This window comes from Dendrobates tinctorius, unplaced genomic scaffold (assembly GCF_039654945.1).
Source record: "Dendrobates tinctorius isolate UK_male_01 unplaced genomic scaffold, ASM3965494v1 ptg000035l, whole genome shotgun sequence".
Taxonomy (NCBI): domain Eukaryota; kingdom Metazoa; phylum Chordata; class Amphibia; order Anura; family Dendrobatidae; genus Dendrobates; species Dendrobates tinctorius.
The window spans coordinates 65622989-65636146 of NW_027361703.1; the positions used below are offsets into that span (position 1 = coordinate 65622989).

General features: G+C 41.1%; 1 protein-coding gene across 2 annotated transcripts in view; it reads right to left on the reverse strand.

Annotated features, from left to right (window-relative positions):
- LOC141087762 (pendrin-like) overlaps positions 1-13158 on the reverse strand; it is a 323429-nt gene that overhangs the window by 261313 nt on the left and 48958 nt on the right. For both annotated transcript variants that reach the window (XM_073573563.1, XM_073573560.1), the window contains exon 2: positions 4347-4463. The gene's annotated coding sequence lies outside the window, so the exon portion shown is untranslated. The remainder of the gene's footprint in view (positions 1-4346; positions 4464-13158) is intronic.

Sequence of the window (13158 nt, forward strand, 5' to 3'; positions counted from 1 at the left end):
CCTATGAGGAGTTGATTTCTCAAACTACATACTCTAATGTACTTGTCTTGTTGCTCAGTTGTAAAGCGGGGCCTCCCTCTTCCCTTTCTACTCTGGTTAGAGCCTGTTTGTGCTCTCCTCTAAAGGGAGCAGTACACACCTTTGTAGGAAATCTTTAGTTTCCTGGCAATTTCTTGCATGGAATAGACTGTCGAGTTTCACATGAAAGTTCTATTTTTCTTGTCAGTTTAATGGAACCAACAAATGTGATGCTCCAGATTCTCATCTAGCTCAAAGGAAGGTCAGGTTTATAGCTTCTCTAATCAGCCAAACTGTTTTTAGCTCTGCTAACATACTTGCACAAGGGTTTTTAATAGTATTCTAACCATCCATTAGCCTTCTTACACAGTTAACAAACACAAAGTACCATTAGAACACTGGAGTGATAGTTGTTGGAAATAGGCCTCTATACACCTATGAAGATATTGCATTACAAACCAGACGATTGCAGCTAGAATAGTCATTTACCACATTAACAATATATACAGTGTATTTGTGAATCATTTAATGCTAGCTTCATTGAAAAAAACTGTGCTTGTCTTTCAAAAATAAGGAAATTTCTAAGTGACCCTAAACTTTTGAAAGGTAGTGTATATCTATCTCCATCTCAGTAAAAAAAATATGTAGATATTTTATAGAGGTGTGGAGGCTCAAATAAAACTATTGCTATGTGGCGCTGTGATTTGTATGTATGCCCCTGCTTGCAGGACGGTAATAATAAGAGCAATCTGGCCTGTTGCCTGAGGCTTCATGGTTCCCATGGCCACATTGTCCTTATCATAAGCAGCATTCTGGGCAGTGAGGGAGCTCAGACACATTTCTTGCACAGGGACCCCAAGCTATCAGTGTCCACCCCTGGGTATAGTTGTGGAGAAATAGCTGCTGTCTGAATCCCAACAGCATTCTTGATAAATATGATTTTAATGATAATTTCGTACTGCCAGAAATGGAGTGCCCCGGGCAGGGCACCTTCTTCCAAAAGTGTATTTTCAATGTTATCCCTTCTATTGTGCTCACATGATCAGGACACATTTTCATTCTCAGGATGTTAGCAATAATAAGTTTTTATTGAATGAATGCAAGCAGAGATGTTGTCAATTGTTATGTATTGATATGAAAAGTACACATAGAGCTATGTACATAACACCTAGTACACTTGTAAAAGGTGAAGTGCACATCCCTCTGTTGTGCAGACTCCTATTAGGCATTAGCAAATAGTAAGTCCCCTGTCTCCTGGTCTTGTTCAATTGGACAGTGTTGTAATACTCAGAGTCAGGACATCTGCCACTAAATATACAGCATGGTGGTGTATAGAGCTGTATAGAGCTGTGCAACCTTCAGGGAAGGCAGAGCTTTTCTGTAGTTAGTAAATTCACTGGAGACTGAGAGTGCAAAATGACTATTAGGATGCAGTCAGATGATCATATAACTTGGACGACGATCGCAACGCAACACTTGGACTTGCCATCGGCTCTCCTGAACTGAGTGTGCCAGCCTCAAAGAAATACATGCTGTCACGCTCGAGTCAGGAGAGCCAAAAGCCAGTCTGTGCTCTGTGATGTGATCGTCTTTGTCATGCACTTAGATGGTGCACGTGTTTGTGCACCCACTGGAGGTGCATAGCTAAGCGGCTTTCAGGTGTTCACTGGGGCTTCTAATGGTAGAGTCAGCCTAGGTAGCAGTTAGCCGCCAGGTACCACTCCTAGGTAGTCCCTGGTTCTGCAGCTGCTGATGACGCGCCCCAGAGGCCGTGGGATACTCGGCACACTGACCCCAGGGGCTAGGTCCGCACACACAGATAGAACTAGAGCTACATTCAGACTACTAAGTTCTGGATGCTCTGGAGAATGGATACTGACATGGACATGGACTCTGGCTCTGTTCAGACTACTAGGTTCAGGATCCTCCGCAGAACAGTTACTGACATGGAGTCTAAAACATGGCTGATTCAGAGACTGGCTGTAACAGTCCACATATATGGGGTACCCGGATAGGCACATGTTCAGACACAGAGGTCTCGGATACTGATTCATTGACAGACCACACACAGACCGGGGGATGAAGTTCAGGCACTGACCACACTAGGACCAGTGACTTCGGTTTCAGGACTAGCCGCACCAAAACTATGAGACCTCACAACTCACTAGGAAACCAGCTCATCCACTAATGATTCACTGTGTGCTTGGCACCTCCCTATTGGGAAGGGTGCCTTTTAAACAAGATGCTTCCAAGCCAATAGCCATCTTGCAGGTGCACACAAATGCTAAATACCTTTCGGCCTTTGGCTGGGGGAATTGAACGAAATGCGCACACTGCCCCTTTCAGAATAGGGAGAGCGTACGCACCAGGCACATCACAGGGATGTGCGGTGCGCACATAGCTGGAGACAGGGAGCACACCGTGGACCACACCACGTGGCCAGGGCAATTAGTATGCTTGCGTCCCTGCATGGAGGGGGAAGGGTAACCATGAAGGGGCGCAGGCAATAGCGTTACAATGATCTGTATAATATGGCCGTCTAACTGCACCCTAAAACAAAGTAATGCTCAGTGCCCCCTTTTTCATAGCCAAACATTTCAGCGCACCTTCTTACTAAAAATCCATTTTAAATTCCTTAAACAGCTTAAAATTAATAACTTGAAAGATGAGTAGTGCAACAAGATGATGGCGTTTTAAAGTGCAGTAACACTTCCTCTGGCCATTTGCAAAATCACTGTTATCTTGCTTTACCTCTGGTCTTTCATGATGTTCATTTAAGCTGTTGTGGTGGACTGGAGGAACTTTTGGCGAGTCACCACTTGTGTTTTTTTACCTGTATCATTGGAAATCCCAAAATGTCAACTTTTATGGAAAAAGAAAGTTAAACAGGTGTTCCAGTAATAAAAGTGTTTGCACTACACAAGAATTACTTCTTATACAAACAGTCTAAGTTCACTTTGAGGACTATATACATATTATAAATCTGAAATTGGTCATAAGGATGCTAGAGGACATGCCACTTCTGTCTTTTAAAAGTCATAATGTTTCGAATGAACCATACACCTTTTGTTTAACCCCTTCACTACCTGGTGATTTATATTGCACTGAAAAAAAGGAAAAAAATTCCAAGTTCAGTGAAATTGGAAAAAAAAGTGCAATTCCACAATTGGTTTTTGGGTTCTTTATTTACCACATCCACTATATGGTAAAACTGACCTGCCAATAATATTCTCCAGGTCAGTATGAGTATGCAGATACCAAACATGTATAGTTTTTTAGTTAGGTGGTAAAAAAAAATATTCAGAAATTTGTAAATATTCGTAAATTTGCGCCCTGAGCTGGCATTTTTAGTGATACCATTTTGGGATAGATACAATGTTTTGATTGCTTATTGTTGCATTTTATTGCAATGTTGCGGCGGCCAAAAAACTGTAATTTTGGGGTTTTGATTTTTTTTTTTTACTATGCCGTAACAAGATCATACATTTCTGAATGCAGCAATACCTAATGTGTATTTTTTATTGTTTTATTTTTAATGGGGCAATAGGGGGTGATTTTAACTTGTGTTTTTTTATTTTTTTCATATTTTTAAAAATTTTGTATTGCTTTATACTGAATTTAATAGTCCCATGCGATGAATGACGAGCTCCAATCGTTCGATCACTTGTGCTATACATATCCGTTAAGCACTACTATGTATAGCAGAAATCACGATCTCCTATGAATGCAGGCCACAAGCCGGTGTTCACAGGAGTATCGTAATGACAGGCACGGGGGTGTTCTGCAGACCTCCAGCTGTTATGATGATCCATCGACGCCCCGCAATCATGTGACGCATTTCCGGCTGGCGCTTGATACATCCCGCTGTCAGAGAATTATACCTTTTTTGGATAACCAGAAAAATTATGTTTTCAAGATTTCAGAGCATGGAAGCTCCTTCATCCTTGGTGGTATTATTCTGAAATGTATAACCTGAGATGAGGGAAAAGATTTGTGGTGCCCTGTTCCAAGCTTTACTCCTGTCCTCAGTTGCAGGTGTACTTCATTACTGCCACCAGTATACTCGACCTGGTATTTTCTGGCTCACTTGTTTGCTTCCTAGGCTTTACAACGCTGTGACGCTACACTGTCCTGGTCACTAGGAAGTGTCAGAGAAAGCAACAGAGGAAATGCCGGACCGTGGATGGAGTTGTGTGTCAGAGTTCTTCCTTCTCAATGCTCGTGGAGATAATAGGCACAGGTTTCAAAATTCTAAAGAATTTCTTCCTGAGGTGAACAAACATTTTGAATCAATCCGTATAATAAAGAGAAAAAAGGGTGGCACTCACCGTTTCTAAAATCCAGTCTTTATTGTGACAAATTAAAACATCTTCAGCATGGAAGGTAGAAAAGGAAGAAAAAGTCGGATGATGGCCGTTTCGCGCTCTCTTGCGCTTCTACGGGTCCTGTTGGTAATGGGAAGTGATGAGGCAGAACAAATACCCTATGGAAAATAAGGTCATCCCCCATTTTTTCATATCAAACTTTAGCTCTATAGACACTGCATTCATGGCTATAAGATGGATACATTAATCACATAATCACAGTTACATTTTAATAATAGTGAGCCAATGAATAGTGGGAAGGCTTAAGTTGAAATTTTGACAATCAATAATAACTAATCAGTTAACATTTCCAACAATGGATACATGGTTATACACTTCAGGGTTTTTAAGGGCTTTTGAAAAATGAATTAAAAAGTAAAATTGTGCAAAATTATAGAATTAGCAATATTCGCCAATTTTTAATTCCCTGCCACTCCATAGCGGCTCTTATCATTCACCTGTTTCAGCAGAAATGCTTACATGTAGGACACTTGAGACCAGTGGTTTACTGCAGGGGTCATTTGAATAATGTAAGTTATGCTATCACCACAACACAGGTAAGAGTTGGAGGGAACAAACAGAGCAGCAGCACTAGATCGGCAGAGGAATGAAGTGAGTATGCTTTATTTTATTCTTTTAACACATTTCATGCTCTCACAAAGGCTTTCTTTAAATCCTATGCAAATATTTGAGCATAAATGCTCATCTATTCAAACGAGAATAACTGGTGGCATTTATCTAACAAGAAGCAAAAGATTAGGCATGTTGATAGGCAACATGTCTGATCTTTTTTTAGACATTATGTGAATCACTGAAATTGTTAAGAACCAAAGACATACAAGTGCTTCTCACTAAATTAGAATATTATCGAAAAGTTAATTTATTTCAGTTCTTCAATACAGAAAGTGAAACTCATATATAGAGTCATTACAAACAGAGTCATCTATTTCAAGTGTTTATTTCTGTTAATGTTGATGATTATGGCTTACAGCCAATGAAAACTCAAAATCATTATCTCAGTAAATTAGAATAATTTATAACACCAGCTTGAAAAATTATTTTATCTGAAATGTTGGCTTACTGAAATGTATGTTCAGTAAATGCCCTCAATACTTGTTTGGGGATCCTTCTGCATCAATTACTGCATCAATGTGGCGTTGCATGGAGGCGATCAGGCTGTGGCACTTCTCAGGTGTTATCGAAGCCCAGGTTGCTTTGATGGCAGCCTTCAGCTTGTCTGCATTGTTGGGTCTGGTGTCTCTCATCTTCCTCTTGAGAATACCCCATAGATTCTCTATGGGGCTAAGGTCAGACGAGTTTGAAGGCCAATTAAGCACAGTGATACTGTTGTTTTTAAACTGGGTATTGATACTTTTTGCAGTGTGTACAGGTGCCAAGTCCTGATGGAGAATTAAATTTCCATCTCCAAAAAGCTTGTTGGCAGAGGGAAGCATGAAATGCTCTAAAATTTCCTGGTAGACAGCTGCTTTGACTTTGGTCTTGTTAAAACACAGTGGACCTACACCACCATATGATATGGCTCCCCAAACCATTACTGATTGTGGAAACTTCACACTAGACCTCAAGCAACTTGGTTTGTGTGCCTCTCCCCTCTTCCTCCAGACTCGGGGACCTTTAATTCCAAATGAAATGCAAAATTTAATTTAATCTGAAAACACCTTGGACCACTGAGCAACAGTCCAGTTCTTTTTCTCCTTGGCCCAGCTAATATGCTTCTGGCGTTGTCTATTGGTCATGAGTGGCTTGACACAAGGAATGCGACACTTGTAGCCCATATCCTGGATACGTCTGTGTGTGGTGGCTCTTGAAGCAATGACTCCAGCAGGAGTCCACTCCTTGTGAATCGACCCAAAATTTTTGAATGGCCTTTTCTTAACCATCCTTTCAAGACTGTGGTTATCCCAGTTGCTTGTCCCCCTTTTTATACCATACTTTTTCCTTCCACTCAACTATCCATTAATATGCTTGGATAGAGCACTCTGTGAACAGTCAACTTCTTTAGCAATGACCTTTTGTGGCTTGCCCTCCTTGAGGAGTGTGTCAATGACTACCTTATGGACATTTGTCAAGTCAGCAGTCTTCCTCATGATTGTGGAGCATATGGAAACAGATTAAGGGACCTTTTTAAATACTTAGGAAAACTTTGCAGGTGTTTTTTTGTTTTTTATTCAATTTTACTGAGATAGTGACTTTTGGGTTTTCATTGGCTGTAAGCCATAATCATCAACATTAACAAAAATAAACACTTAATCCTTTAACAACCGCCGATACGCCTTTTAATGGAGGTAGTTAAGGGTACTCAAACTACAGCGCCTGTGGAAAAAGTGTATAGCGCCCCCCAGAGTCAGATTTTCTCTGGGTTTCGACTGCTGGGGGTAGCTGAGACCCCAGAGAACATGATTTGAGTTGGTTTTTACCGACCCCGGTTTTGCGATCGCCGTTATTAACCGCATAACGATGACCGCAAAAAAGTCCGATGTGCCATTTAATTTCTCTCTCCTCTGATGTGATTGCACATCAAAGGAGAGAGAAATAGGGTACCTGATCCCCCACACGCTACCTCCCGGTGTCCCTTTGTCTCCTGTTTTCCCCCCACTGCAGCCGGCATCTTCTTCCGGTAAGAAAATGGCGGGTGCATGCATAGTGCGCCCGCCGAGATCTGCCAGCCGGCACCCGGCAACAATAGGAAGATTTTTCCTATTGGTTCATTATGGTCAAAATAAAAAAAATAATAAAATAGTAAATACCTCCCCCTTATCACCCCCTTAGTTAGGGAAAAATGATGAAATAAAGAAAATATATTTATTTTCATTAGTTATTTCATTAGAGTTAGGCTAAAGTGAGTTGGGTTAGGGTTGGAATTAGGGTTAGGGTTAGGATTAGGGTTAGGGTTGGGATTAGAGTTAAAGGTTATGATTAGGGGTTGGGGATAGGGTTGGGATTAGGGATAGGGGTGTGTTGGGGTTAGGTTTGTGGTTAAGGTTATGGCTAGGGTTGGGACTAGGGTTAGGGGTATATTGGGGTTAGGGATGGAGTTAGAATTGAGGGGTTTCCACTGTTTAGGCACATCATTTTGCATTTAAAAACTCAAACGGTTCCCTTACGAGCCCCGACGTGTGCCTAAACAGTGGTGTACCTCAACATATGGGGCATCAGCATACTCAGGACAAATTGCACAACAAACTTTGGGGGTCTAATTTCTCCTGTTACCCTTGGCAAAATAGGAAAAAAGGAGATTGACGGCACTCCAGGAATAAGGAAAAAAATAGATTTTATTGTGGAAAATTAAGCCATATTAAAATCAAGCTGCCTGACGCATCTCGAGTGCCTGGTGTGCACTCTTAATCGTAGGATACATGAAACTGGTACAACCACAAATATATACACATAAATTAACCAATGAAAAAACACACAATCATGAAAAACACATGAAGACAGAAAGAGAGAAAGCACCTGAAAGACAAATTAATGGGGTAAATCGCATGTAGAACAGATCAATGGATGTATAGCAGTTCATCCATGAACAAATAAAGTATATTTTTTCTTTTTTCCTGGAGTGCCGTCAATCTCCTTTTTTCCTGATTCTTGTATGCTAACTAGCTTGGACATGCACCATCCACATGTGAATTGACTCGTCTAATTTGAATTCATCTCGTGGCAGCTCCAAGACCTCCCTCCATGCACCTTGGGAAAATAATAAAATTGGCGCCAAAAAATCATTTTTGAGGAAAAAAAATATTTTTTATTTTCATGGCTCTGCGTTATAAACGTCTGTGAAGCACTTGGGAGTTCAAAGTGCTCACCACATCTAGATAAGTTCCTTAATGGGTCTAGTTTCCAAAATGGTGTCACTTGGGGGGGCTTTCCAGTGTTTAGGTACATCAGAGGCTCTCCAAATGCGACATGGCGTCTGATCTCAATTCCAGCCAATTCTGCATTGAAAAAGTCAAACGGCGCTCCTTCCCTTCCGAGCTCTGTCATGCACCCAAACAGTGGCTTACCCCCATATATGGGGTATCCACGTACTCAGAACAAATTGCACAACAAATTTGGGGGTCTAATTTCTCCTGTTACCCGTGTGAAAATAAAAATTTGGGGGCAAAAAGATAACTTTTGTGGAAAAATATGATTTTTTTATTTTCACGGCTCTACGTTATAAACTTCTGTGAAGCACTTGGGGGTTCAAAGTGCTCACCACACATCTAGATAAGTTCCTTAAGGGGTCTAGTTTCCAAACTGATTTCACTGGGGCATCAGCATACTCAAGACAAATTGCACAACAACTTTGGGGGTCTAATCTCTCCTGTTACCCTTAGAAAGTAAAAAATTTGGAGCTAAAAAAATCATTTTTGTGGAAAAAATATGATTTTATATTTTAACGGCTCTACGTTATAAACTTCTGTGAAGCAATTGGGGGTTCAAAGTGCTTACCACACATCTAGATAAGATTCTTGTGTGGTCTAGTTTCCAAAATGGTGTCACTTGTGGAGGGTTTCCACTGTTTAGGCACATCAGGGGCTCTCCAAACGCGACATGGCTTTCTGTTGTGAGCTCTCTTGATCCGACTTTTGAGGCAAGGCTCCCTCTGGTGGATACTGCTGGTAGTGGTGCTGGTCAACATAATGTTAACCCAACAGCTGCAGAAGATAATTGGAGGAGTGGTGGTAGTGACTGGGACTACATAAGCGAGCAGACTTCTCTCAGTGACTGCAGGTGATACTCCTTTCTTTGCTTACTGAGGATTTCTGTCTGCTGCCTGATCCTGCATTTTTTCAGCTAAGTGTAATTTGCTAAACCCCTTGCATCTGTTTTTGCCTTGCTGTCAGGGGTCAGTTTGTCCCCCTGGGGCTGCTGGCTCCTGCCCTGTATTTTTGTATCTTGTGTTTGTTTGCTCAGCCCCCTACTGTATTAGCCTGTTGCTAGCCGCCAGTTCACACCTGAGTGCTGATATAGTGGGGGCGAGGTTGCTCAAACCTCAGTATTTTTGTACATCAGTCGTGTTGGAATTATTAGGGTTTTTGCGTGATTGCAGACAGTGCCTTTTCTGTCCTGTCCTATCTAGTCAGTGTGGGCCCCATCATTTGCTCAGTCTATTTTCTGTCTGTGTTTGTGTTTCATCTTGTCTCACCGACAATATATGTTTGGGGGATGTCTATTCCCTTGGGGATCTGCTCCGGGGCAGTTTAGATTTCACCTTTCTGTCTTTAGGCTTAGTTAGTCCTCCGGCTGTGACGAGGCGTCTAGGGCAACGTAGGAATTCTCCATGGCTACTGCTAGTTGTGTTGTTAAGATCAGGGGTCTGCAATCCGCTGAGCAACCAACCTCTCTGGTGTTCTGGTGGAATAGCCTATTGCGCTCTCCTCCTCGGTGACCCATTCATAACAGCTTTCACTATGATTCCAGCCAAATTTGTGCTTCAAAAGTCAAATAGCGCTCCTTCCCATGGAGTCCTGCCGTGCGCCCAAACAATAGTTTCCCCTACATATGGGGTATCGGAGTACTCAGGAGAAATTGAACAACACATTTTTGGAGTCTATTTTTTCTGTTAACCTTGTGAAAATAAAAAAAATTGGAGCTAAAATATATTTCTGTGGGGAAAATGTGATTTTTTATTTTCATGGCTCTCCATTATAAAATTTTGTGATGAATTTGAGAGTTCAAGGTGCTCACCACACATCTAGATACATTCCTTGAGGTGTTTAGTTTCCAAAATAGCCTTTTGAGGGGTTTCCACTGTTTAGCCACATCAGTGGCTCTCCAAATACGACATTGCGTCCGCTCTCGATTCCAATCATTTTTGCGTTCAAAAAGTCAAACGGTGCTTCTTCCGTTCCGAGCCCCGCTGTGCGCACAAACAATAGTTTTCCCCTACATATTGTGTATTGGAGTACTAAAGAGAAATTGCACAACAAATGTTGGGGTCAATTTTCTACTGTTACCCTTGTAAAAATAACAAATGTGGGGTTAATGTAAAATGTTTCTGAAAAAAGCAAAATGTTCATTTTTTCCTTCCACATTGGTTTAATTCCTGTGAAGCACATAAACGGTTAATAAACTTCTTGAATGTGGTTTTGAGGACTTTAAGAGGTACAGTTTTTAGAATCGTGTCACTTTTGGGTATTTTCTGTCATAACATCAAATGTGATGTAGTCCAAAAAAAATAGTTCTGTAAATTTTGTTGGAAAAATGAGAAACTTTTAACCCTTCCAACTTCCTACCCCCAATGTTTTTGTTTAAAAATGATGCTGATGTAAAGTAGACATATGCTATTTATAAATTATTTTGTACAGCATGACTAACTGGTTTAAGGATATAAAATTGAAAGTTTGAAAATTACAAAATGCTACATTTTTGCCAAAATTCCAATATTTTTACAATTAAGCGCAAAAAAATTTGACCTAAATTTTCCAAATTTACCACGACTATAACTACACCTCTCAGGGATTTTAGGTAGATGTGTGGTGAGCACATTGAATCCCTAGGTGCTTCACAGAAGTTTTATAATGTAGAGTGGTGAAAATAAAAAATACAATTTTTCCTCCAAAAATGTTTTTAGCCCCAATTTTTTTTTCATCTTCACAAGGACAGCAGGAGAAAATGGACCACAAAATAAGTGCAATTTCTCCTGAGTACACCGATACCCCATATGTGCGGGAAAATTATTTTTTGGGTGCATGGCAGGGCTCGGAAAGGAAGGCATGACGTTTTGGAATGCAGACTTTGATGGAATGGTCTGCGAGCATCATGTCGCGTTTGGAGAGCCCCTGATGTGCCTAAACAGTGGAAACCCCAGACAAGTGACCCCATTTTGGAAATTACACCCTTCAAGGATTGCATCCAGGGGAATAGTGAGCATTTTTATCTCATTAACTCACAGGTACTACACATAATTTAATAACATTAGGTTGTCATACGGAAAATTTCATTTTTTTCATGAAATTTTTTTTGAACCGAAAATTTGTAATTTTCACAATTTTTAGGCGTGCACAGATCTGTGAATATAGCGATGCAAAAATTATTTTTTATATAAAATAGTTTTTATTGTATAAAAGCGCCGAAACATAAAACAATAATATAAATGAGGTATTGCTGTAATTGTACTAACCTGAAGAATAAAACTGCCTTATCAATTTTACCACACGCGGAATGATATAAACGCCCCCTCAAAGAATTTCATGAATTGCTGGTTTTGTTAATTCTGCCTCCCAAAATCAGAATAAAAAGCGATCAAAAAATGTCATGTGTCCGAAAATGGTAAAATAAAGTCCAGCTCACCAGTTATGACATCCCAGGAATCGGAGCACGGGACCGCCGTGTCAGGACGTGAAACAAAGCAAAATAAGGGAAAAATCCAGCTCCACGATATAGTGAAAAAAAAACAATTCTTTTTTCACTTGATACTTTTATCCTCCATGCTTGAAATATCAGCATAGATAGCAGCAAATGATGCGTTATCAACGCGTTTAGAGTGTTACAGCACCCTTAGTCTATGCTGATACTTTTATCCTCCATGCTTGAAATATCAAGTGAATAAAGAATTGTTTTTTTCACTATATCGTTGAGCTGGATTTTTCCTTTGTCCGAAAATGGTACCAATAAAAATGTGAACTCATCCTGCAAAAAACAAGACCTGACATGACTCGGCCAAAATATGGACAATTTAAAGCTCTCAAAATATGGTGATGCAAAAGCTATTTTTTGCAATAAAAGAATCTTTTAGCGTGTGACAGCTGCCAGAAATAAAAACCCGCTATAATACCACTTTCACATGTCCTGATATTTCTGGTACCTGAGATGTCAGTGTCCGTGTGTGTAATACTTGCGGCACACATGTGTGTTGCATCAGTATCACAAGGACGGTCACCAGGGAAGAAGCATTACAGTAAGCGCTGTTCCCCGGTGCCAGGTGCTGAACATAGCTCTCGTCATTCTCCCCTGCTCTGCGGCGATTGGTGTGAGCAGGGGAGAATGATAAGAGTTACATTTAACCCCTTAACGAATGCCGATACGCCTTTTAAAGGCGGCAGTTAAGGGTACTTAAACCACAGCACCGCTTTTTAACGGCGCTGATGTTTAAGGTTATAGCACCGCCCAGCGTCGGAATTTCTCCGGGGTCTCAGTTAACGGGGGCAGCCAAGGCCCCAGAGAACATGATTCGGGTTGGTTTTTACCGACCCTGGTGTTGGAATCACCGTTATTAACGGTATAATGGCGACCGCAAAAAAAAAGTCTGATTTTCCATTTAATATCTCTCTTCTCTGATGTCATCACACATCAGAGTAGAGAGAAATAGGGTCCCCCGATCACCCCCTGGGTACCTCCATTGTCCCTGCAGGCCCCCCTGGAGTCCCCGGGGCCGCCATCTTCTTCCAGAAGAAAATGGCAGGTGCATGCACAGACCGCCGAGGTCTGCCGGCTGGCACTCAGCAACAATAGAAGATTTTTGCTCCTATTGGTTTATTTTGATCACTGTGATAGACCCTATCACAGCGATAAAAAAAATAGTAAGTCAAACCCCCCTTTATCACCCCCTTAGTTAGGGAAAAATCTAATATATAAAGCTCAAGTGTGTGTATGTATGTGTGTGTGTATGTCCGGGATTGGCATCCGCACCGTCGCAGCTACAGCCACAAAATTTGGCACAGTCACACATCTGGACCCCGAGAGTGTCCTAGGCTATGTTGTGAGGCGAAAGTTTAACCCAGCGCGCTCCAATTCAGCAAACAATTTTGCCCCTATCTACATAATGGGGGAA